The 23,319-nt window shown below is 45.6% G+C and overlaps 1 long non-coding RNA gene across 1 annotated transcript in view; it reads right to left on the bottom strand.

The window, feature by feature from the left end:
- LOC135330244 (uncharacterized) overlaps positions 1–21,881 on the bottom strand; it is a 40,130-nt gene extending 18,249 nt beyond the window's left edge. The window contains exon 1 of the long non-coding RNA XR_010392124.1: positions 21,809–21,881. This is a non-coding gene — a long non-coding RNA (uncharacterized LOC135330244). The remainder of the gene's footprint in view (positions 1–21,808) is intronic.
- Positions 21,882–23,319: the final 1,438 nt, after the last annotated feature.

The raw sequence follows: 23,319 nt of genomic DNA, 5'->3' as shown, positions 1-23,319 counted from the left end.
CCTCTCCATCTAATGAGATTAGCAAGGTACCATGCTAGATCTTTATTAGTTAAAGCTGACCATAGTGCAAAACTTGGCCCAAATTGTAAATGAGCTGACTGCCAGAACGAGAAGTGCAGCCAGCAAGCAGATTTATTCCAAATGGGTCTCTGCTATTTGCCTTGGGGAATATGTTTCATTCTCTTTAACTCCCTGAAAACTGGTAGCCAAAGTTCACCTCTCCTAACGTTCCCGGAAGCCAGCAGTAACGCTACTTCCCTCTCACAATAGCCATGTATGAGCTTAAGGCCAGCGACCTGGGTGATTTACCTTAATACAAGGTAAGGGAGAAACAAACTTACTTACTTAGGTGGCTCAGGATTTAGCACTGTGGACATTTATATACGGTAACCCCTGCCTTTGCTACTTTATTTGACTGGCAGACCGGAGAAGCCAAAACACTAAGTACTAATAGCGGAGCTGTACGTGCTGAGAGCTGAACTGCTTATTTACGACCATCTTCTGCCCTCAGACAAGTTTGTTTGGGTCCCAACATTTTTCTTTTGTAAAAATAGAGGGGGGGAGGGATGAGCGAGAAAGGTAATTCCTATTATGAAAGGAACGATACTAGCCTCTCCTCGCACACAGTGGTCAGTAGGAAACCTCTCCCCAGATATGCACATTCCTTTCCCAGGTCACACCCAGAACCGCCTTTTAAAGGTCTCCAGAGGACCAGCACATGCCTTGAGGGGAGGAACAGAGGCCAAAGCATGGCCATGTATGAGTGTTTCACTGCAACAAAGTTTCTTGCTTTGGAGGAGAAAGGGGAAGCATACACCGAACCAGATCTGGTTTCCATCACCCTGTTATTTATAGCATAGGTTTCACACCATGGGTTATACACACTCGTGCTTGCTCTTTCAGACTTTCTCAGTGCTCTGCCACGCTTCCTTCTTACCTGAGCAATGAATCTGTGTGTCTTACTCTGCTACGATCAGGCTGCCCATATCTCATTTATCTGTGCATGCACTAATACGCTCCACAGAGCTTGGCTGCTCATGAAAGAAGAGTTTGCAAGCAGAGTATCTCTAAAACATCTTTCTGAGCCTTGGGCTAAGATGGCAAAGACACACTAGTTTATCAGCAGCACACAAGGGAGGGATATCCTGATTTGCAGGCCCCAAAGGACCAACTACCTCTATATAGCTGGTTCAATTGAAAAGACCCTGGGCACAAAGAAAAATTCAGTCTCATGAAATAGCAAGTAACTCTAACTGCTCAGCTACTGCACTCTAATGGCTGCATGATGGGAAAGACTTGATATAAAGTCCTCTCTTGGCCAACTCACCAGAGACTGCACCGAAGACTTCCCATGCTAACATCCTGAAATAAATAGCAGAGCTCTCTAGCTGGGCCTGGAACAAGCTCCTGCCCAGCACAGCTCATAGGAAATCAGCCAGGGGATGGGCTGCAGATTACACAGACAGAGCTGAGTGAAGGTGGTAGGTCCCATCTGGTGCGCCTGGAGTCATCTAACATTGTCCTAAGTAGCTAGTTTAAACACTGGCTGGTTTGGTCTCTGCTGTTGATTGAATGAGGTTTGTTGTCAGTAATAAATCTCCTGGCACATGATCAGTCACTCTATATAAACCCAGATTACACTAAGAAAAAGCATGATAGTGTCAAGCAGCTCTAAGACGTCATTAAAACAGATGCCATCCCCAATCAACTTGCCCTGAAGAGAAAACTGATGGCTTTCTTCAGGTTCTTTTAAGGTAAACATGCTGGCAGATGACACCAAGAGCTGAGAATGTGGCCAACAGCTCTCCTTGGCCAACGCCTGGGTTGCAACACAAAGACTGAGGCAATTTCTACGATGCCCAGGGCCAAACAGCTAAAGACAGCACAACACTCAGCCCCCAAGGCAATGATAATCAGCATCAACAATCTCTCCCAGTTAGATTTGACTGGCCAAGTAGGACTTAGGTCTCCATCATGAGCATGGCACTTTCCTCCAAATCTGCAGGAACTCACACCAGCACCTGGGGCTCCACGGCTGCTGCGACAGGTTGTAGAACAGGCGTACTATGCTAGAGTCTCTCTCTGGGTAGTTACAGCTTGGTGAGTGCTGATTTGGTGACCAGAAAACCACATAAGTACTTAGACTAAGCAGGATGCAGTCTTATTTTCTGCTCCTGGGTCCATCAAAGATGTTTAAACACCACAGTCCAGTGAGCAAGCCTAAGGTGCAACAGCACGGCCCCTCTCAGCTTTCTGCCAGACAGGGCCAATGCCTTTTGGGAGGGCAACACCGCAGTGCATCTGTGATAATGATAACTGTAGTTTTTAGAAATGATGTTATTAAGATTTACCTTTTCTTGTCAGTAAATCTTATACTGTTTTACCAAGGAGAGTTTATCCTCATTTTGTCAATGGGGAAACAGCAAGAGGGAAAACAAACTGTTTAAGGTCATTCAGTGAACCAGCAAGAGTTAGGAACAGAACCCACCTTTGCCCTTGCTTTAGGAGTTACTGCTCCACTAAGGAGCTTCACAGAGTCACGTGTGTCCTGCAAAATCCATCAAAGTTGGGGTGATCTCAGCCCACAGCACCTTGCTGAAGCCAATAGATTTGTACAGGTGCTTTTGTAAATCAGGCTGTTCGAGTCCAACACAAGAGATCACCACAAGCTGCTTTTCAGAAATAAGCCCTTCAAAGAGACAGGACCTGACTGGGCTTGAGCACTCTTTTTAAGAGCAGTGGTCAACAAGCGGCTTTCTCAGCTCTGTGGTGTAATCTGGCTTTTACCAAAATCCTGTTCTGAAAGATTTTCTTAGGGTGCTTGTAAAGTACACTCAGCTTCACGACAACAAAATGCTTTAAGTTTGGTCTTCGTTGTTAGTGCTGTTTTCAAAACTCCAGCCATAAAAGATGGCAAGGAAGGCCACAGTTTAAGACTCAGCCTCTTCTAAGGGGAATTTAGTGCAGAGACCATCAAGAGAAATGCCAGAGCTGAAAGCACAGCCTGCCTGCTCTGCTCACATGCTGCTTAGGATGCTTGGGCTAGACACAGGCCTGACCAAAATAGTAGGGATTATGTGCCAACAAGATAACATCGACCTGCAGCATTAAGTACCAAAACCAAGCCTGTAACTCAGCCTGTTTGAACATCAAAGTCCTGAGAGTTCAATACTGATTAAGGAACTGGAGCATCTGTCATACTTGGAGAGGCTGAGAGAGCTGGGATTGTTTAGCCTCGAGAAGTGAATGCTGAGAAGGGATCTTACCAATATAACTACCTGATGTGGGGGAATAAAGAAGAAGAAACCAGACTCTCCTCAGTCATATCCAGGGAAAGGACAAGAGGCAATGGACGCAAACTGAAATACAGGAAATTCCACTTGAAATAAGAAAAGACTTTTACTTTGAGGGTGGTCAAACACTGGGACAGACTGCCCAGAGGTTGTGGTTCTCCATCCTTGGAGATATTAAAACCCCAACTGGACAAGGACCTGAGCAACCACCTCTAGCTGACCCTCCTTTGACTGGGGGTTTGGACTAGAGACCTCCAGAGATGCCTTTCAACCTCAACAATCCTGATTCAGTGAGAATATATGGTAACAAACAGTCATTGCTTTAGCTTTAAGAGCTTAAACAGTATGAAAAAGCAATTCCTCTGGCAAAGAATGCTGCTGGATAGCCAAAAGATTGCATGTGCCAATACTACTCCATACCGATGCAAGATATCATTTGCATTCTGCACCAAGGAGATCACTGCAGGACAGCAGGGTCCAACTCTTGGTTGGGAATCATCTCAGCTAAATCTAGCTAGCTAAAAGTTAGATGCACAGTCTAAGTTACCTGTCTAGGCTCTCTTTGGAGTCAATAGAGAGAGGCAATACTGGAGGGTGAGTGAGCTCACCTTTGAGGGAGACTAGATGATTAGCTTGGCCTACTGCCAAATCTGTAGATGGTTCAAATTAGGGGAGATGGATTTTATATCTTTTTTCTGGACTTAAAGGGCTTGATTCAGGTCCCTAAAGCTAAGTATCTACTGCCACTGCAGATGTGTCAGATCTGTCAATTACACACAGATGTCTCAAATGACACTTCATGCTTATTTGGCAACTGAATGGTACCCGCATAGGAATTCAGAAGGGAGCTGCAACTATGATTTGAGGACTGTGGGGTGGAGGGGAGCTAGCTTGCACTGAGAGACTTAAGGAGCTTAATAGCTTAGCTTATCAAAAAGAAGAGGAAGAAGTGACTTATTAACAATAAGAGCACCTAGCAAAGAGAGGCTCTCTTACAGCAAAACTGTCTTTAATCTAACAAACAAAAGCATATCAAGATCCAATGGCTGGAAGCCAAAATTAGACAAATTCAAACTGCAAAGAAGGTGCCAGTTTGTAATTGAAAGAGTAATGAGCCATTGGAATTACTCACTCCGGGCTGTGATGGATTCTCCACCATCTGAAACCTCTAAATCCAGAGTGTATGCTGTTCTAAAAAGTGCCATGTTGCAGGCACATATTTCTGTGTTTGGAAATTATTGGTAAAGCTTTCCAGCTTGCATCAGTTGTGCTTTGAAAAAACAGACAAAAGAAACATTACGGTTCCCAGTTAAAGATGGAGAAGTGAAGATCAGTGAGATTAAGAAGTAGGGCAGGCAGAGAGCCTGTGGCAGTGCAGAGGAGCAGGACTCAGGTCTCTCAAATCCCATCATATGCCATTACTGCACAGCCACTTTTCCACTCTTTAGAACAGCCTACAGCCCCCCAAAAGCCAGTCTTTTCCTGACAGTGCCCTCAGCTAGATGACACCAGGCTCAGGAAGTAAGCCCAGATTCACAAGGCCAGGTCTAGATTCACAAAGTTAGGTCTACAAGGAGACAAAGAATGGACATACCAGCAGAGATCATCTTCTGGGAACACAGCCACACCCGAAAATTTGTTACTTGTAAGAAGTCTAGCAACAGATTGCGTGGGTGGAAGCACAGTTTTGCTGCCCTTTCTGCATTTCCACTAGAGCCACAGTTTGGCCAGGGCTCAGCTCTCTCCATGTCTTTGTCCAACACAACTGTGCTCAGAGAGCCCTCTAGCCTACACCCAGACCTACAGATGGATGACTTACAGATGATTTGCTCTATTTCTTTCTCAAGGAGCATTCCCCTTTCTTGCATACCATAAGACAAAGTACAACTAAGAGGTGTGTTTTCATCGTATTTCCAGCTGGCAGGAGAGAGAAAACCACAGGGGAAATGTTCATCTGCCAAGACACCTCTATGCTGAACCCATACTACAGGAATGCCTGCTGCCAGGCATCACGGAAGAGCCATCAACACTCAGGCTCAGATACGCCCTCATTAAGAATGTCTATTTTGCTGACATTAAGAGCATGTAATAAAAATTAAAAGGAAGGGCAAACAGAAGTAAAAAAGCTGAAGGCCAGAGTGACTCACAGTTGGACTCTGGGAAAGGCATAAAACACAGAACTGAGAGAATAAATGACTTTGCTTCTCTGATAAATAATTTCAGGTTGTCCTCACAAAAAAACACAGAAATCAATTCACCCCACTGAAATGAAAAACAAGTCTTAAAGATACTTAGATATCAAATAAAATATTTCATTCAACTTTGTCCAGCTTTATTCTGTGGCCCTGAAAACAAAGACTTTCGAGAAATTCATGTAGCTAAATTTCAAAACCACCTGTTCTGAAATAACCAAGAGAAGTATGCTGGCTTGGAAATGACAAAATGAAACCTTTAACTTAAGATCATTAGAGATTGTCTTTTTTGGCTGAAAAGATGTAATAAATTTGCAAATAGTTTCTATAAAACCCCTGCAGATGCATCAGTAGGATTTCATCTAGACCATAACCAGGAAGCACTCTTTGCAACACACCAGCTCGGAACAGCCCAAACAGAGAAACTCTGTTCCTCCCTGCTTTCCCCCATCCATGCCTGCAAACACAGCACTGCAGTTAACACACAAACCACCATTCATTATCGTCAGAATCTGGGAGCACAAAGTTTGCTCTTACACTGTGCACCCAACTGCCGCAAAGTTGCTGGCACTGCTGAACACTCAGCCTGGTGTGGCCTGCATTATGGACAGCAAAGCCTTTGGTCAAGAGCCGCTTTATCTAGGGTTTTTATGGAGCTCCTGAACATCTACAGGGCTCCTTAGACGTGCCACACGATCTCAGTATAAATTATCAGAGATAGCGATGATTACAAGTAAAGAGCATCTTAATGACTGAGAAGCCACTGAAAATGTCTAGACCTTTACTGAGAAATTGCATACATGTTTTCTTTCTATGGCATAGACATTTCCCCAGCTAGACCTATCTAAGCTGTTCTGAACATAAATCATGAAAGAGATTGTTATTACAGTAATACCCTTTTTTATGTGGGAACCTAACCACAGAAGGGCTGAGGCAACCTCCTCAAAGGCACACAGGATGTCAAAACGCAAGAGGAAAATCAAACCAGATCTGCAAAGGCCAAGCCAGTGGCTTGCCCTGCCTTGTTAAGGTGAATGGAAAATTTCAGCATGTGACACACAAGAATAATTTGGCTGGATGGGCCTGAGAAGGGGAACATGGAGGCTGAACTTTAAGGAGAACCTCCAGCCAGCAAGGCTGGTTTAACGCACTCCTGAAGGAGCCATCTCACTTAGGGCATTTCTCTTAGATTGAGTGAAACCCTAGAAAATGCACTGTGTGCAACCCTTCACGCTGGCTGGCAGGGCTGAGCAGCTATTTTCCACCTCTCGCTGAGGTGCTTCGGTGTTCCTGCAGTGCAAGTCCATCACCCACAGTCAAATTAACTAAGCCTACACTGTATCCTTAAGTTTTTTCAGCCCTGTGGGCCGGGTCCAGCAGAAGCTGTGGTCTTCATCAGCAGAACAAGGGCTATCAAAGCACCTCCTGCACTTCTTTTACATCACTCTGCAAAAACAGTTGGTTTCATTTCAAGCAAGAAATCAAAGCACCTGGATCTTTTCTGGCTAGACTTATTTTGGTTTCTCTGCTAAAAGGAGCAAGATTACCAAGAGCTACCTCCTGAAAAGCAACGATCTCGGATGCAGACAAGCACAAAAAAATTCAGGAGGTAACAAGCATTGGGCCATGTATCCTTCCTTCTCCCCAGCTGAACTTGCTCATTGTTTTCAGGCACAGCTGCCCAGGTTTTGATCAGCTCAGGGGCCCCGACGAGGAGCCCTGCTGAATACACACGGCTACGGAGATACTCCTTCCTTCAAGCGGGGAGTACAACTCCGACCACACCACAGAAAAAGTGGGACGGATGAGCAGTTCTTCCCGCACAACGGGAAATACAGCAGTCAGGATACAGAGAGGGTGGTCTGCCTGTTAATTCAGGAGACAGGATTCAAACTGAAAGCTCCATGTGGAGCAAATTAGCAGAAACTAATTCTAATCCATCCCAAACTGGCACAGAGGCGCGCCAGCCCTGTTTAAAATTGCACCTCCCTTCAGATCTAGCTTGCCTCTGTTCTACGTGGAGAGGAAAAAGGATGGGGAGAGGCGGCATGAAAATCTGCAGGCAGATGGTCCATATTATTGAACCTCTGTGGAGTATCAGCCACTTGCCCCTGTGCCCCATGATAAATCACAGTCTAATTCAATGTTCTCAGGGAAGGGCAACACTCTCGCAGACTCTGATGGGGATGAAAAACCAACCAGTTAAGAAGATGTAAATAGTGAGCCTGTATCAGCCTGTAATTGTCATCATCATCCTGTTTAGGAAACTACTCACATCTTTGAACAGTTACTCAATGTCTCCCACCTCAGAAGAAGGTCTGGAGTCCATTTCCGGCAGCTGGCAGAGAGCTGCTTCTCTTTAGTTGACACAAACAGAGTTTGTCAGCTTGTGCATCCTTGGTTTCTGCTTGGTTGAAAGTTCCTGCAGAGTCCTTAGGAGCAGCTTAGTAGCTGGAAACAGAGATTTTGCAACTCCCTTCACAAAGGTGCCCATTCAGCAATCTGTGGTCCTACGGGAGCTGCCCAGAGAGGAGCCTCCTGTGTTGGGACCTTTGCAATAGCATCTTCTGTCTCCGTGTCAGAGGGGGAAGTGACACTTAAAGTAGCTGTAGTGGAAGGCAAAGGCAAAAAGTGTACATTCACTTTCTTCTGCAGACAGAAAACTGAAGAAACGCCCTGCCTTGCCAAAATAAATACATTTGGCATCTTTCCTGCATCTGCACTGGCATGTTCATGGTGCTGAAAGTGAAAACAGGCCTGAACCTTATTTACACTAAATTCTCTTTCCATCACTTTGGCAGTAGGAAGGAGCTTAGTCTTGGTACATACTATATTTTCTTTTCAACATGTGTAAATGAGGATCAAGCCTTTACGTTGCTTAAAATAGATGTAAATGACCCTTTTTGCTGTCAAAATGGTGTAGAGAGGCCTTTCTGCAATAAAAAAACCCAGCTCCATTATGCTTTCATATCATGCTCCATTCATTCAGTCTTAGTTTCCCAAACTCGGGCAATTCCCCTTGACCTTGGCAATCTGTGTCGAGATTTTATGCGATCGGGACTAAATCCACAGGCAGGAGAAGCCGCATGAGCTCAAATAGAGGCACAGCTACACCCTCAGTGTAAACTGGGCCTTCTGTCATCCCAAAAGGTCTGGTCCATTTCTCATGGAGTATTTTAATGCATCTCTCATAACAGCCAGGACCAAAACCAGAACTGGTAAGATACAGCAAAAAATGGCATTCTCATGATGTTTCTGACTTGGTTCACCAGTCCCAAGAGGTTTGTGATACAGAAGGCTGCTCAGAAAAAAATATCTGAACAGGGAGCCAAGCCAAAGCTCTGAGTTTCTCAGGCCACGTACTAAACTGCTATAAAGCAGCACAGCTCCACGCAAGTCAACAGAGAAACATTCTTGTTTTCTGCTTCCACTGGTGCCTAAGAGATGGGGGGGTGCCTACTGCCAGGAAATATTTATTGCATATTGCAGAAGCAGGGGAACAAAGGTGATTCCAAAAGAAGGGGCAGTTTGGTGAGGATTGTAAGTCCCACCTGGAAGACTCCCCATTACCAACTGGTTTTAGGCCATCTGTGTTACATTCATTCTTTCTATTAGTTGCTCTGTTTTTTTAAAAAAACTTTGCATACTTCAGTCATCTTGAGAAACCATGAAAAGGAGAGAGAGAAAAAAAGAGAGAAAGAGAGAATAACTAGACATTCTGGGCTGACATCAGGATTTTCATGACTCACAGACAGACTTGCCATGCCTCCTGCTCTGGCCCTGGGGAAGTCACCATTACATCGCACTGCCCAAGCTACAGGCTTTGCTCAGTTGCCCATTTGCTCTGTGTACACAGACAGGGACCCTGGCAAGAAGGGAAGTGGCCTGCCTTAGATCTCTGCCTTTGAAGGCATTAACTTGCCTTGAAGGGCTTATCTCTCAGCACTGACAACACAGGCAGTGCAGATGACTGGCTTGTATGAGCTACCCAAGTTGTAGCAGGCTAAGGTAGGTGAAGTGAACCCCACTCCCTGTGTCTGATTAATGGGGAGGAGACCAACCAAGAGCAAAGAGTCTCCAGGTACCTCAGGGAAGCATCTTAGACAGAGCACTGCTTCTTTGCCTTCCTGCTGCTCTGCAGGGCAAATAAATCACTAGAGCTCTAAAAAGAAGGCAACATATTTCCATATTGATGACTTTTGCCAGCAAGTAAGCCTTAGAGCCCAGCAGGGTCTGGCTGCTATCCTGATTGATTACTGCTGGTAGCTCTTCTCACTGCCTAACCTGCCTTCTCCCCGTTCAGGTCTTACTTGTGGTGTGGACTACTGAAAGAGAAGGATTTTCATTGTACCTTCTGGCCTATTCACTGCTGAAGCCCAAACCTCTCCTGTTCAGCCAAGTGAATTCTGCTCACAAACTGCATCATTCTTCTGGAGCAAACATCACTGGCAGAGATGTCCTGACAGGTCATCAATACCACCCACCTGTAAGGGCTGGAGCAAATGATACTGAATACATCTGCAAAATAAAATCAGAGTTAATGGAATAGGCCAGAACTGTTTCAGCCCTCTCTACCCAAGAGCAGCTCTGTGGGCATTGCCTAGCCCAGTATGTCAGTTAGGCCTGAGAAGAACCCAGCTAAAGGGCAGAACATTTACAGTAACTATCATTTTCTTTTCCTTTTAGAAGAATGCACAAGGGATTCTCAACACTTTCCTTACTCCCTCCTCTTTTACTCTGTAAAATAACCCTCTCTCCAACCTCTGCCAGCTGAATGCTACTTCACGGCTTTTCTCCAGGAGCAATTGCAATTGGAAACACTCAGACAAATCTTATCCAAGAGTTTATGAGGAACAGCTCATAGGCACCCTGAAAACTGCAGCACACTACCTCGACTGCTGCAGATTATTATTATTATTTTAATCTCAGTATAGTTATGGGTAAGGTTTTAATTGGGCATTGTATTTCAAAGCCAAGGAGTAGGATCTATGCAAAGGACTGGATAGCTTCTGCATTAATTGACCATCAAATCCTTCCCCTTTGCATCTGCATTCTATTATTAGAGAATGTAAAGCAGTTTATAAGGCTTTTAACCTCTTAAAGCAAACACTCTGTGGAAGTTATGCTGCTGCAGAGACCGTACTAGCTTTATAGACTTTGTTTCTAATCCAAGGAGAGGGGAAAAGTGGAGAAGAGACAGAATAAATGAATGATTTTTGATGGTAGAAATTCAGCTGGCATAAATCAGCGCTACTCCATTAACTTTGGTAGAGTTATGCTGACTTATGCCAGCAAGAGATCAGACATTTGTTCTGCAATGAGGTCCTAGTTCCCAGAAGACCAAAACAGTACCAGACAAACCTTCACAGGCCCCTTATCAGACTTCTCAACTAAATTCCTCCCTGCTGCATGCAAAAGCACTGATGATATGCCAGGGAGCCATCTGGCATTATGGGTACCACGACATACCTACATACATACCATGCGCTGGGGCACTAGAAGAGGGCTGTGGCTGCACCTGCAAATCACCTTCCAGCAAGGAGCTTTGATCACCCCTGTAGTCCACCAGCCCGCTCCCAGGCCAACAGGTCTAAGAGAGAGGCAAAACCATGCCATGGAGTAGGAGCCAACAGGCAGAGTTTTGTGGTGTCTAGTAAAATTGATAAGCTCTACTGTCTTCAGGCTCCCATGGTTGGACTCCTCCAAGGGGGTGCATCATTCTCAGGTCAAGAGAACCAAGATGGGGGTAGTCTGAACTGCCATGGATTCCTGTGTGCAAGGGAGATGTGGAGGCAAGGTGTTATCACCAAGGCAGGAATACAAGCATCGGGAAACATTGCTGCTGTTGCCTGAGCGGATGGACCCTCCCCGGCACAAAGCATTGGTTCCAAGCAGCAGTGAACCAAATCTGGTGGATCTAGTGTGAACTGCAGCAACTGGTCCTGATGGCCCAACCCTGCTGAGCAGTCACAGCCTCTGCTCAAACTAACATGAGTGCTCAATATTTCTCCAGTTCAAGCATGAGAGTCAACATCTGCCATTCCTACTCAGCTTAAGATCAAAAGGATCATTAAACTATCACATCAAAGGTCCACCTAGCTCATCACCCTGTCTCTAACTCAAAGGAAAACAGATGCCTAGAGAAAGCTGTATCAGTGCAGCACATATTTGGTATTTTCGCCTCCAAGGAGTTGCCCCTAACAAAGAAGCTTGACACCTGCAACCTGCTGGCAGTCAGAAAGCGCTGCAGACCTGAATAATTCTTGCAGTAAGAGCAGAAAGCAAGCTCTGGTCCCACCCTAACTATGGCAGGAGAGAAAACTGAATGTCCATGTTTGTCTCCTTCAAAAGAATCATCTGAAGGGACAGGATGGAATCTATTCCACAAACCAAGCATGACAAGCTACACTTGATCTCCTAGCTCTGTGCAGCAAGATGAGAAAGAAAACTTGCCCACCTTGTTTGGCTTCTTTGCCTGTTTTCATTACACAGTAGTTCCACCACCCCATGGCAGACAGGATTCCCACTTTGCAAATACCTTCTCTGTTTCTGTGTCTCATAGTAACCCAAAATGTCACTAGATAGCGTCCAGGACAGAGCCCAGTGATTACAGGCATGCAAACAGTGGTGGAAGGGGCCAGTATAATTATCTTGTTCCTAGGCATTCTACAATGCTTCCAAGTATCTTGTATTTAGTTACTTGCTAAGGTCCTGGCTATTTTGAATGTCTGGCTCTCAGGCACTATGATTTTATTACTATAGAATGAGCCAGGAACCATTCAAAAGCTTTAAGAGGTCTTTTTAAATAGTCAGATTGAATTTACAGTGTTGGCTGCCTGGCAAACGGAACAGGCATTTCAAGTGGAAAGAAACATTCCTTTATTGCATCTGCTGTTGGCATTTAGGGCACCCCGATCGCTAACAATTCCTCGGCTCTAACGCACAGCATCCTGCCTGCTGGACAAAACCAGGGGGAGCAACAGACTGAAAGGCTCTAGGTGGAAAAAAAAAAATGTGCTTAGAGCTAGTCGGAAGTTTTCATTACAATGGGGTTTTCATGAGAAAATGAGCATTTTTCGAAAGCTCGAAGTGTCACAGAAATACCTCGCTTTCAATCATCTCCCAGGCCACTTAACCTCAAGCACCACATGAGAGAGACAGAAGGCCCTACTGCACAAGGATGTAACACAGAAACAATTTGTCTGAGCCTGTGAGAGAAGGAAGGGGTTGAATTACTCCTGACTACCACAAATCACCTCAAATGAGTTAATAACCGGGGTTCATTTTGATTGCTTGGATATTACTAATCAGTTGTTCAAAGTTTCAGAGAGCCAAATCTCCTTACAGGCAAAACAAAATGCCACCAATCTGACCATCAGACCTCACTTCGCTTCGCCAGTGAGGGACAGGGAATGCCTTTCTGATGGTCTGAAAAGCCCAGAATAATTTGCCATTTCCTGTGACTGGGAAAGATTAGAGGGAAGCAGGAGCAAGAGGTTCCTACGGCCGGTTTACAGCCGGGGTTAGAAAACCATCGGACGAGCAGCTGGAACAGCCGCTGCATGTGTGGAGAAATGAATGGGAATTCCTGCAGCTGCAGGGGCTCCAGGAAAGGGTTTCTCCAAGTTCTCCTGCTCTGCCTCTGCCAAGCATGAAGTCGGCACCCCATGCTACTCCCCTGCTCCCTCTCCCCTCCGCTACTTCTGCCAGTACTTCTCTACCCACACCGGCACAGCCCCCAGTCCCAAGCCCAAGACAGGTCTCTCCCCTGCCGTGTGTCTGCAGAACACCCCAGCCTTACAGATTTGAGCTCTGAGATCCTTTTGCACCCCTGAAGCAAAGCAAAGAGCAATTATGTGGGGAATTCTCCATTACTTTCTACCCTCCTTGGCCCCTTTCCCTCTAGGCAAATGTGAGGCAGGGCCTGACCTACACTCCCCTTTGCAGGTGCTGGCTCCCAGTCTCCCATCTCAGGCTGGCTTGGCCTCGACCACTTACCAATGTCCTGGGACCGCTGTCTCCCCAGTTTGGGCACAAGAAGGTCCATCAAAAAAGTATCTTATCTCTACTGACTGGGTAAAGGCTGCTTAGGAAAAATGTATAAAAATCAGAGCCAACTCCCCTCTGTCCTGCCTTGGCATAACTTCTAGAAAATGCAAGTTTCCTCAGGACGCTGAAGGAAAGCAATTGGCAGAGAAGATAGTCAGGAAAACATTCCACAGAGGCTGAATAGAATAATTTAGAGGTATTATTATTAATGATGGCAATTATAGTGCTAGAAAGCTCAGTGTTTTTTCATACAGGACTGAAAAAGAAAAAGGAACAAAATCAAGCCACGTCTAAGAGAATGTGCAACAAGCAGTAACGAGTGCATGGAAACCAGACAAGATCAGTCTCAAAAGCACCAAGCCAGATCTTTTCCTTGAGCAAACCACTGCAGGTCCCCTAGAGTTCAAGGACTAGGGGACAATCAAGGCCATCTCTCTGACCGGGGCAGAGGATATTAAAACTAAGCTTTCCAAAGATTTTTTGGGACGTAAGCTCAAATTCATTACAGTCAAATGAGCAACAAATTCCCCCGAGGCTGCAGGAAAATCTCAGCTCAGTTCTGCTGAGCTGCCCTTGCAAGAGTCACCAAAATGAGCATCACCCACATATGACACCTATGCATCTGTGCTTTCTTATGCACCATCAGGCCTTCAGTTTGAGATGTTTCCTGAGGATTACGTGAGGGCTGTCTTCTCAGACCATCAGGCTGACCAGTTGTTAATTCTCAGGAAGCACCCAGTGCCTCATTAGTAATTACTTACACAAACTTCCCTTTCATGGCTTCTGAGCCAAAGCCTTTCTTCCTGACACATCCCAATAAAGTTTTATTTAAGGTAAGATAACATGAGGGTTATGCACAAGAGCTGGGCTGCACCTGACTAAACACTCGGACCATCGGGACGGCTGGATGGTTCTAGCAGAGTTTCCCCGGCTCTCCCCTCCTCTCCCCCTGCAGCCAGCAGAGCCCCTTCCAGCTCACAGCAAGCAGGGAAACAGCCCATGTATGATTTCCCCTTGTATATGCAGCGTATATCCTTCATGCAAATCTGTCTCATAAATCACTGCATCCCAGGTGCACTGTGGAGTAATTTGCTAGGAAAATACTGTTCCAACCCAAGGACCCAGCATACCAGAGTGTTCTTTATGAGGGGTAATATCCAGGATGGGGTGACTTGGAAACCTGCCAGGCTCAGAAAATGATTCATCCTGCCTGACCTTAAATCTTGGACTCTGACTATTGCAGATGGAGCAGTATTTGCAGACAGGAAGTGTCCATCAGGGCCACGCTCATATTCCCTCGGCAGCTACGGCCACAGGGCCCCTGGGGCATGCGAGAACCCCCAGCCTGCGAATCTGGGGATTCGGGTTATGAACGACCCAAAAACCAGCTATAAGGAGGCTCAACAGAAACAGCAGCACAAAGCATTTATTTAGCACTTTGCACAGAAACATCTCCGGGCATTTTGCCTTTTGCAACTTCACTAAAAGCTACAACCTGTGTTTGTCTTACCCGCACCATTTTGAGGAAGATCTTGTCAGTCTCAGTGATTTATATCAGCTGAGATCCTGGTTCCAAAATGGCAAGAATATCTTAGATTTTAAGACTTCTGGTCTGTCAAGCGATCATTTTCTCTCCGATACAGAATTCTAGCCGGACATCTCAGTTTGCTGCAATTAATACGACAATAATCCAAGCATCTCTAGTCCTCAAATATTTCCACAGTATTTAGTACTCCTAAATAACTTATTCTTATTTACAATTCTCAAGAATAAGATTTGCTAATCAGACTTTCTATCCTCTTCCACACAGACTAGTGGGATATTGTAGAGCTGCTTGTGAGCGTAGGGCTCATTTTTCAGAGACGACAACATTACATTACCAAAATAAGATCCATTTAAGTTATAAGTCTAATAGCTTTGCTGTGGCAAGACAGTCTCAGGATATCAAAGAGTCGAGAGAGAAACATTGTATAATACAGTTGAGAAAATGGACAAGCAGTCAGACACAAAAGCTTTTCTTCAGCCCTGACAGAGAAGCAATAAACTCCAAACTGCCGCAGAGCTTAAGTTAAACCACAGGGACAGGAAAAGAAGAAAGAAAATAAGAAATTAAGAGAAGATTTCCAGTCTACTGATATTAACTACAGTAAAGGAGTGACATGCAATGGCATAAAATTCTTAAGATTCATATGAAAAAATAAACTAGAAAGATATATACGGCCAGGATTTTCAATAACATCCTAGAAATGGACATTTCAGCCCATACCACAGGTCCACAAGTCCTGCCATCCTATCCAGCAACAGACAGTACTAGCTGCCAGGCAGAAGAACCAGACTTCAGGAGCCCAGAATAGCTTTTGTGGGTCTCTGGCCCCACAAAGCTGGACTTGGCGCTGCCCGCAGGCGTTTATAGCCCTGAGAACAGAGGGGTTATTGAATAGGACAGCCCAGAGCAGGGCCAACAGCAGCACAGGACTGGTCAAGCACAACCACCTACCAACTGCTTTACCGAAAACCCGCTGCATACAGCTGAAGGATGTCTACACAAGCCTCCTCTTCCTCCCAGGTAGCTCATGGTTGGCATCTGCCATGAGACACAAGGATTTCTGTTCCTTGGTGTGTTCATCACTGCATCTCTCAACACCCTGGGCTAGGTGATGTCCACTTGGCATCCACTGTCAGCACAGATGCTCCATGGCAAAGCGCTTGCTCACGAATAGCTTCACCACTAGGTCCAGACAGACACACAAATTTCTAGCCCAGAGGTAGTCCAGGAGGGAGCATATTTGTCCAAACACCCTCCAGGAACAGGGCTCCCTGCCATCCACTAAAATTCTTTGACCCTTGCCCTCCTGGAATGAAAATAGCTCCTCAAATCTACCAGTGCAGGGAAGAGAAAATTGCAAATGACTCAAAGTGGGATGGAAAACTCCAGGCTCGACAATCACAAACTGAGGCCGCTAATCTTCTTGTCATAGGAGCAGACTCACCCTGCAATAGGGAATTCTTGCCATTGACTGAACTAATTAAAGGCATCGAACTCTGCACCAGTTATAGCTTGATGTGCCTTAATCCGATGTGACATTCGACATAGACAAGGAACACAGATGCACACATACGGTTCTTGTTGCTCAAAGGGGTTTGGCTTCTGTGGGGGTGTACCAGCTGCAACATGTTTCCTCCATTTATCCTGCTGGGGTGAGTGAAGTGGGGTGGCAAAGTGGTGGATAATTACACATCAAGGCTCAAAGTCATTTATGGCTCTGGGTGGCTAGAAGGCCCCATTTAGGGGAGAGGAGCATGGTACAACTCAACATTGAAAGGTCACTCAAGAAGGAGGGTCTGGAACTGGGATTCAGATCTTTCATCAGGTGAAATGAAACTGGAAGGCACTGAATGAGGAGGGTCAATCTTCCTCCTGGGAATGAGACACAATCAGTTGCTGTGCCTTGGGAGTGCAGAATATTTCCAAGCACAAGGGTACAGAAGGGGTAGTGCGGTGATCTTACGAGAGAAGATTTAGGGTGCAAGATGAACCTAAGGAGTATTTGGATGCCATACTCCTGAAGGCTAGCTGAATCCTGGATACTGCTTGCCTTCCCTCATCTGCTGTCCAAAACTGGCCTCTTGGAGCACAACAATACATCACAACATTCAACCAGACTCGAAACAGCTGAGCCTGCCCCGGGAAGAAACTTTGCTATAGAAACTGATGGGAAGGAATCAAACCTCCTCAGCCTTCACAGCAGCATAGGAAGGAGTGGATGGCTGGTAAGGTGCAGAACCCTTCTTTACAACCCTCTGCACAGATAAGCAGAACACTCGCACTTTGGAGACCTCCGCATCTGCTGGCAGCAGCACACAGGAGGGCAGTCAGACCAAGGATAGATGGGCAATGGGAGCTCCTGCCTATGAAGACTTGGGTTGAGACCCAGGTGCCAAAAAACAATAAGGCTTTCTCAGCGGTGCTGCAAGAAACCAACTTTCCACTTCCATTATTGGTTTTTCTGTAAAGGATTAGAGTCCAATGCTACTATTATCTGCACTGTCAACTAAGGGGGTTGGTCTCCAAGGTGTATGACAGCAAGCTGTGCATTTAGATCTGAAGGTCCCAAGTTCATTTCTAGTTAATGATCCATAAGAGGAACTGCTACATTTCTCTTAGGAAGACTGCCTGGAAGCAGCTGATAGACTGCTTAGGCTAGGGTAGAAACAAAGCATGGAAATATTTGTCACAAGCTATAAATCAGGAGAAGTCAGTGATGCTATACAGGAACAGGAACATTTGGCGCACACTAGTACCAATAGCTGGTCAATAAAAGCTTCTTTAGAGTAAAAAAGAAAAAAAAAAGATGGCGATTTCAGCGCAAATGAAATGTAGAACATGTTCAAATTCATATTTAATAAAGCAATTATTGTATATTATTGAAGTACCAATTGATTATTAAAAACACATTTATTGAAGCTGGACCACAAGGTAACAGATATGTACCTCTGGCATAGTTGTGAAACCTCAGTAAATAGCGATTATTAGAAACACATTTCTTGAGGCCTAACAATACCATAAGATGCATATCAGTTACAGGGCTCTTAAAATCTGATCAGTATGTTCTTAAGCCATATTTACTGAGGGTTTATAGCTCTGCAGTAGAGCTACATGTCTTCATTTAGGATTGTTAAACCACAAGGAATATCATCTTAATGCTCATTTGATACTTAATTAAGGTAGTGTTTACAGGGAAAAGGCTATACCAACCAATGAGAAACTAGGAAAAAATGTAGTCATTTTCCTGCTTCCATGTAAAGACAAAAATCAGAGCCATTATTAAACCAGTTGTCAAACCTTTTCATTAATCTCTGAATGTCTGTTTTGGTGGAGCCTATGGACCATGGGTGATCTGAGGATACATGACTCATGGAGTCAGCTCCATCACAGCAGGTTGCCACGATGCTGTGAGCACAGTGACTCCTCCTGCTCTCAGCCACCCAGCTCAGATCTACACTAGGCTTTGACCAACTTGTACTCAAAATGCCTCTCAGCTCCCCAGGGAGCTTCACCAGGTCTTCCTGTGTCAGCACCATTATAAATTGACTGTAACCAAAACTGCAATGATGCTAAAATCAGAGAGAGACCGAACAGTACTCAGGAGGAGAACACTAAGCTGCATGGCAGCGTGATGAGACCAGCGCAGGTGCAAAATGGGAAGGGACTGGAAACTGAGAAGCACCCAGTGACAGAAAATAACTACCACAGATACAATCTGAAACAAGGCAGAAGGCAAAATAATCCAGTGTATCAGTGTGGAACATTGTCCCCAGTCAGCATTTTCCCTAAAAATCTCAGGATATGTCCTCTAGGAGAGGGGGGACAAAAGGCCTCTGAAACTAGTGGTGTTGCACCAATTTACACCAGCTGGAGATTTGGCTCCACTAATTGACAGGGGCAGGGAAGAAGGTCTCTCAACCTGCATCCCACAGGAATACGTAGGCTTTGGAGCTAGACTCTGCTTCCTGGGTATTTCCCCCTCTTGAGCTACACAGGTTTAATGTTCACGAACACACCAGACAGTACCCAGGATGCTTAGCCCTTGCCTATTCACAAAGAACTAGTCCTTTCCCATCACTCCCTTTGCTTAGAGAGGCACCAGAGGGCCAGGGAGGTAAGTCATCCTTCCTCCCAGCCAGCACAGTACCTGCTTCTACAGCGAGATCTGACGTGTCCCTCCTGCACACGTGGCCCCGTGTCTTTTACTGCAACTGCAAGAGACTCCCCAGCTCAGAGCAAGCCTTTCCCAAGCCTAGGAATGCACACAGAGGATAATCGCTGCAGAAGCACTCAGAGCAGGCAAAGCAATGGGGCAGTATGGAAACTACAGCCTAGAGGGAAGGCAGCGACTTTGTCCAGATCGTGCAGAATGGCTGTGGCAAAGCCCGGGGGAGAACAGAGCTCTGCTCCTTCCCTTCTGCCATGCCTCAGACCTCCCTGCCTCCCATGGGGCAGAGGAGGAAGAAAAGAGCACAAATTACTGAAAAACTCCCCTAGATCCATTCTCCTATGCTCAAATTTATATATTCCACTACAGGTGACATCATGATTGCTGGAGTCTGACAGGTGATGCTGTAAAATGCATGAAACCATAAAAATTTCAACAGCAGCAAGCTCCATTGCTGCTACATCTGACAGCACTTAGCTGCCCGGCTAACACAAATATTATAAAAGCACTCGGTAAAGAAATCCAACCTGCCTGACCTCAGGAGTTTTGGACTAATAAACAGTACAGCATGACCAGATTTCATCCACATATAATAAACAGACGGCTTTTAAAGAAACCAAAGCAGGGTGTTGGGAGGTGTAAAGGACTGAGGAAAGAGATGAGTTTAAAGTGGACAAAATTATTCCTGCACGCCAAGGGCTCTGCTCCCAGCCCACTCCAGTTTCTGCCGCTCTGCCAGTCTGTCTTTTGCCCAAGAACAGAACTGTCTCAGAAACCGCCCAACCATAGCTGCAAGAAGACGCGCATTCGTATTAGACAGCCACTGCAGGGGGATGGATAATTGCCTAAACTGTGTCAGAGCACCTGATGTTCGTTTCTTCACTCTCCACAGGGAAAGAGTGAGTAATCTCATCTCAGAAAGTTGGACAGTAAGTGAATCCAAAGGAATAATTGTCCTTTCTTTCATCACCCTCAGCACTAATTTTAAAAGACCAAGAATCTGCATTCTAGTCCCTTCCGCAGTGAGGTCCCATTGGTCTCCTCCAAGGACCAGAGCATCCTGCCCAAGGTGCTGTACAAAGCTCTCTTTGAAGGAGGCAAAGGAGGATGCCCACCGAGCCAAGGGCCTCCCCAAAACACTGACATGAGCTAGGTACACACAGACTGATAGCTCCAGCCCATCAGCACAGGGATCTTCAAGCCAGACAAGCTGAATTTGACACTCAGGGTTTTCCAGGAGGAACTGGATCCCATGGGCCACTTTGGGATCTGCTCTTGACTAGTCAGATGGACAGATGGGCAAAAGAAGCTCATCAGCTTCCTTCTGTAGAAAGGCTTGAAATGGTCAAAAACCAAAGATCTATACATAGAATATGGAAACAGGATGTTTGCTTGAAAAGACAGTGTAGAAAAGTGAGAAGTGATTTCTTATTCCAAATCCACCTCCACACTTAGGGGAACCAGCCTGGGAGTCCTGCCTGCACTATCCACAACACAGTGGCTTGGAAATATTTTCGGCTTGCCACCCTAAAAGCTTTTCAAGCAGAGACATGGACACCTGGGAACCAACACTGAGCTTGTGGACATGTGCTAACTTCCTTAGTCATCTCTCACAGACCCTTAGAGGTAATGCAGGGGTTGCACGTTGCACCTGCACTGCACGCACCTGCACTGCACCCACTCTCCAGCCAATGTCACCACGGATGTGGCTCATCCAGGCAACTGTCCCATGCATCCAGTACCACTGGAGGCTGCCCCCAGCAATAAACAGGCACCCAACCCAGTGGCTGCATCTGCGCAAGAAAAGTGTAGCTGGGATGTGATTTGCTGTTAGATCTTAGGGATCATCTATTAAGACATGCAAGCAATAGAAGTTACTTTATGTATATTTATATCTCCATTAAACTCGCTTTTATCCAAACGACTGGGGACTTGTCTTTGTGCTCGCTTTCTTCCATGACTGCATGTACAACAGAGCAAGTGAATTGAGCAGTAGGGCACCACGGGGCTGCCCTGCTCTGAAGATGTGTTACCAGGTAAAACGTCATCATTTAAATCACATTATTGCCCACACTACTACTGCAGCTGGCAATGATGGCTGAACTCCTGAATTTGGTTTAAGATATTGAATTTTCATTTAAATTAAATATTTAAATTTCATTTTTCAACCAAAGCCAAAACCCATTACTACAAAATTGTATATGGTATTTTTAATCACAGGTTTCACCATGCACTTCGATGAAATTTGATCATTTGTTCACAAAATCATCACTGTTTTTTCACCACGTATTACAGATTTCCTTTTTCTATTGAAGTAACCAGTGATAAATACAACTGATTTTTCAAACAACTTTTACAGTTACTGGAAAAAACACATAACGAACACATAAGTGTGTTCATTGGACCTAGCTTAAACTTTTTTTCACACAAATGGCCTCCCTACAGTTAGATTTATCAGACTTGGTAGCAACTGATGGAGAACGGATGAGCACAGGTAGTGATTATCTGATATAGACCAATATGTGACAGCAGTTCTTCAAAGAGGAACACCAACACTTACCATGCTGGTAACCAACCAGCTAGGACTCCATCTATCCCTGCACCAGTTCTTCTAAGTCTCCAGTTCACCAGCTGGGTACATCTACAAAAACCAGAATCATTCATTTTTACAAATACGAGCAGACACTGATGACTCAAGTGTGGTTTCTGCAGTCACCTTTCATGCAGAGTCAGAAAGATATTTAAGCACCTAATTCCAGCAAAAATAAAGGGAATTCACTGATGCCCACGGGAAGTCTCCCATCCAACCACTCCTTGGATCACATCCCACATCTCCCTGTTTTTCCCCAGCTGCAAGGTATGGAGGAAGATGCTAACCTGACTTCCTTGTGTAGGGTCACCTTCAATTGCAGCTTTGGTGGGGTGAGGGCCTCAGTGACTCCAATTAAAACAAAGCCGTCATTGGGAAGTGAGATGTCTCCAGCTACCACAGGAGAGCAGCTCTGGATTAAGCGTTCACATCCCCTCCTGCTGCTGCCAATCTCTCTGGATAATTTTCTGACTGAGCCACCAGCCTGAAGAGAGCAGGAGCAGCCGCCCCAGGCCCCCTCCCCGTGGGCTGGAGATGTGCCGGGCTGCACCACGGAAGTCCGAGTGAATTCATCTCGGGCCAGGAGATGGCACTCCAGAACATGCAGAACAGCTCCGGGGCTTCGCAGGCCCCCAGACCCTCCCTTCTGTGCCTGGGGAATGGTTTCTGGCTTCCAGGTCTTCCCACAGAGCCACTTGTGCAGCGCGCAGTGCACGCCTGACGTATACAAGTGAATCAAAAACCCATCAGCAGCAGCGTGAGCCTTCCCACCAGCTGCAGTGTGTCTGCACCAGACCCCCAGGGTCGATGGCATCCAACAGCAAGGAGGGCACGCAGCCACTGGGCACTGGCACACATCTGTACAGCAGGGCTACGCCACACCTGCAACGGTAGTCCTGAGGCACCATCTGGCTTCCAAGTGCTTTGGTTTGCAACCTTAGGGTCTCTTTAATGCAATCCCCAAACCCCCTTTTAATGGCATAGGCAAAAAAAAAAAAAAAAAGTAAAATAACTGATCATAAAAAATCAAAATCATTTACCTTTCAGGAGGCAGCTCAGCCCAGACTATTACAGGGTAATTTGGTACATCATAAAGTTTCCTATTAGAACAGAAAATAGGGCTGCTCGCATGAGCTGCCAATTGGAAATAAAATAGTAGAGGGGTCGTGATCATTAGCACCACTCCTTCTATTAGGTTTACTTTCCGTAAGTGGTCAGAGCAGGAGGGAGATTTAGATTCAGGTAGAGGTAGATGAGATAGATCTGGAAGACAGGAGAGATGAACAGAAGGCGGTTCTCTTTGTCTATGAAGGGTCTCTTCTTGCAGCCACTGTATTTACAGTGGAGAGTCCCACTGATGGGAGTGGGTGCAGGATAAGTCCAGGCATCACATGGAGTCTCCAGGCTCCAAGAGAGAGCAGTTCAGAAGAATGGAAGCTCCATTTGTGCCCTGCATATTTTTTGCAAAGTCAGAGCGGAAA

The sequence above is a fragment of the Dromaius novaehollandiae genome, chromosome 18, assembly GCF_036370855.1.
Source record: "Dromaius novaehollandiae isolate bDroNov1 chromosome 18, bDroNov1.hap1, whole genome shotgun sequence".
Classification (NCBI taxonomy): Eukaryota; Metazoa; Chordata; class Aves; order Casuariiformes; family Dromaiidae; genus Dromaius; species Dromaius novaehollandiae.
This window is presented reverse-complemented; position numbering and strand designations above follow the sequence as displayed.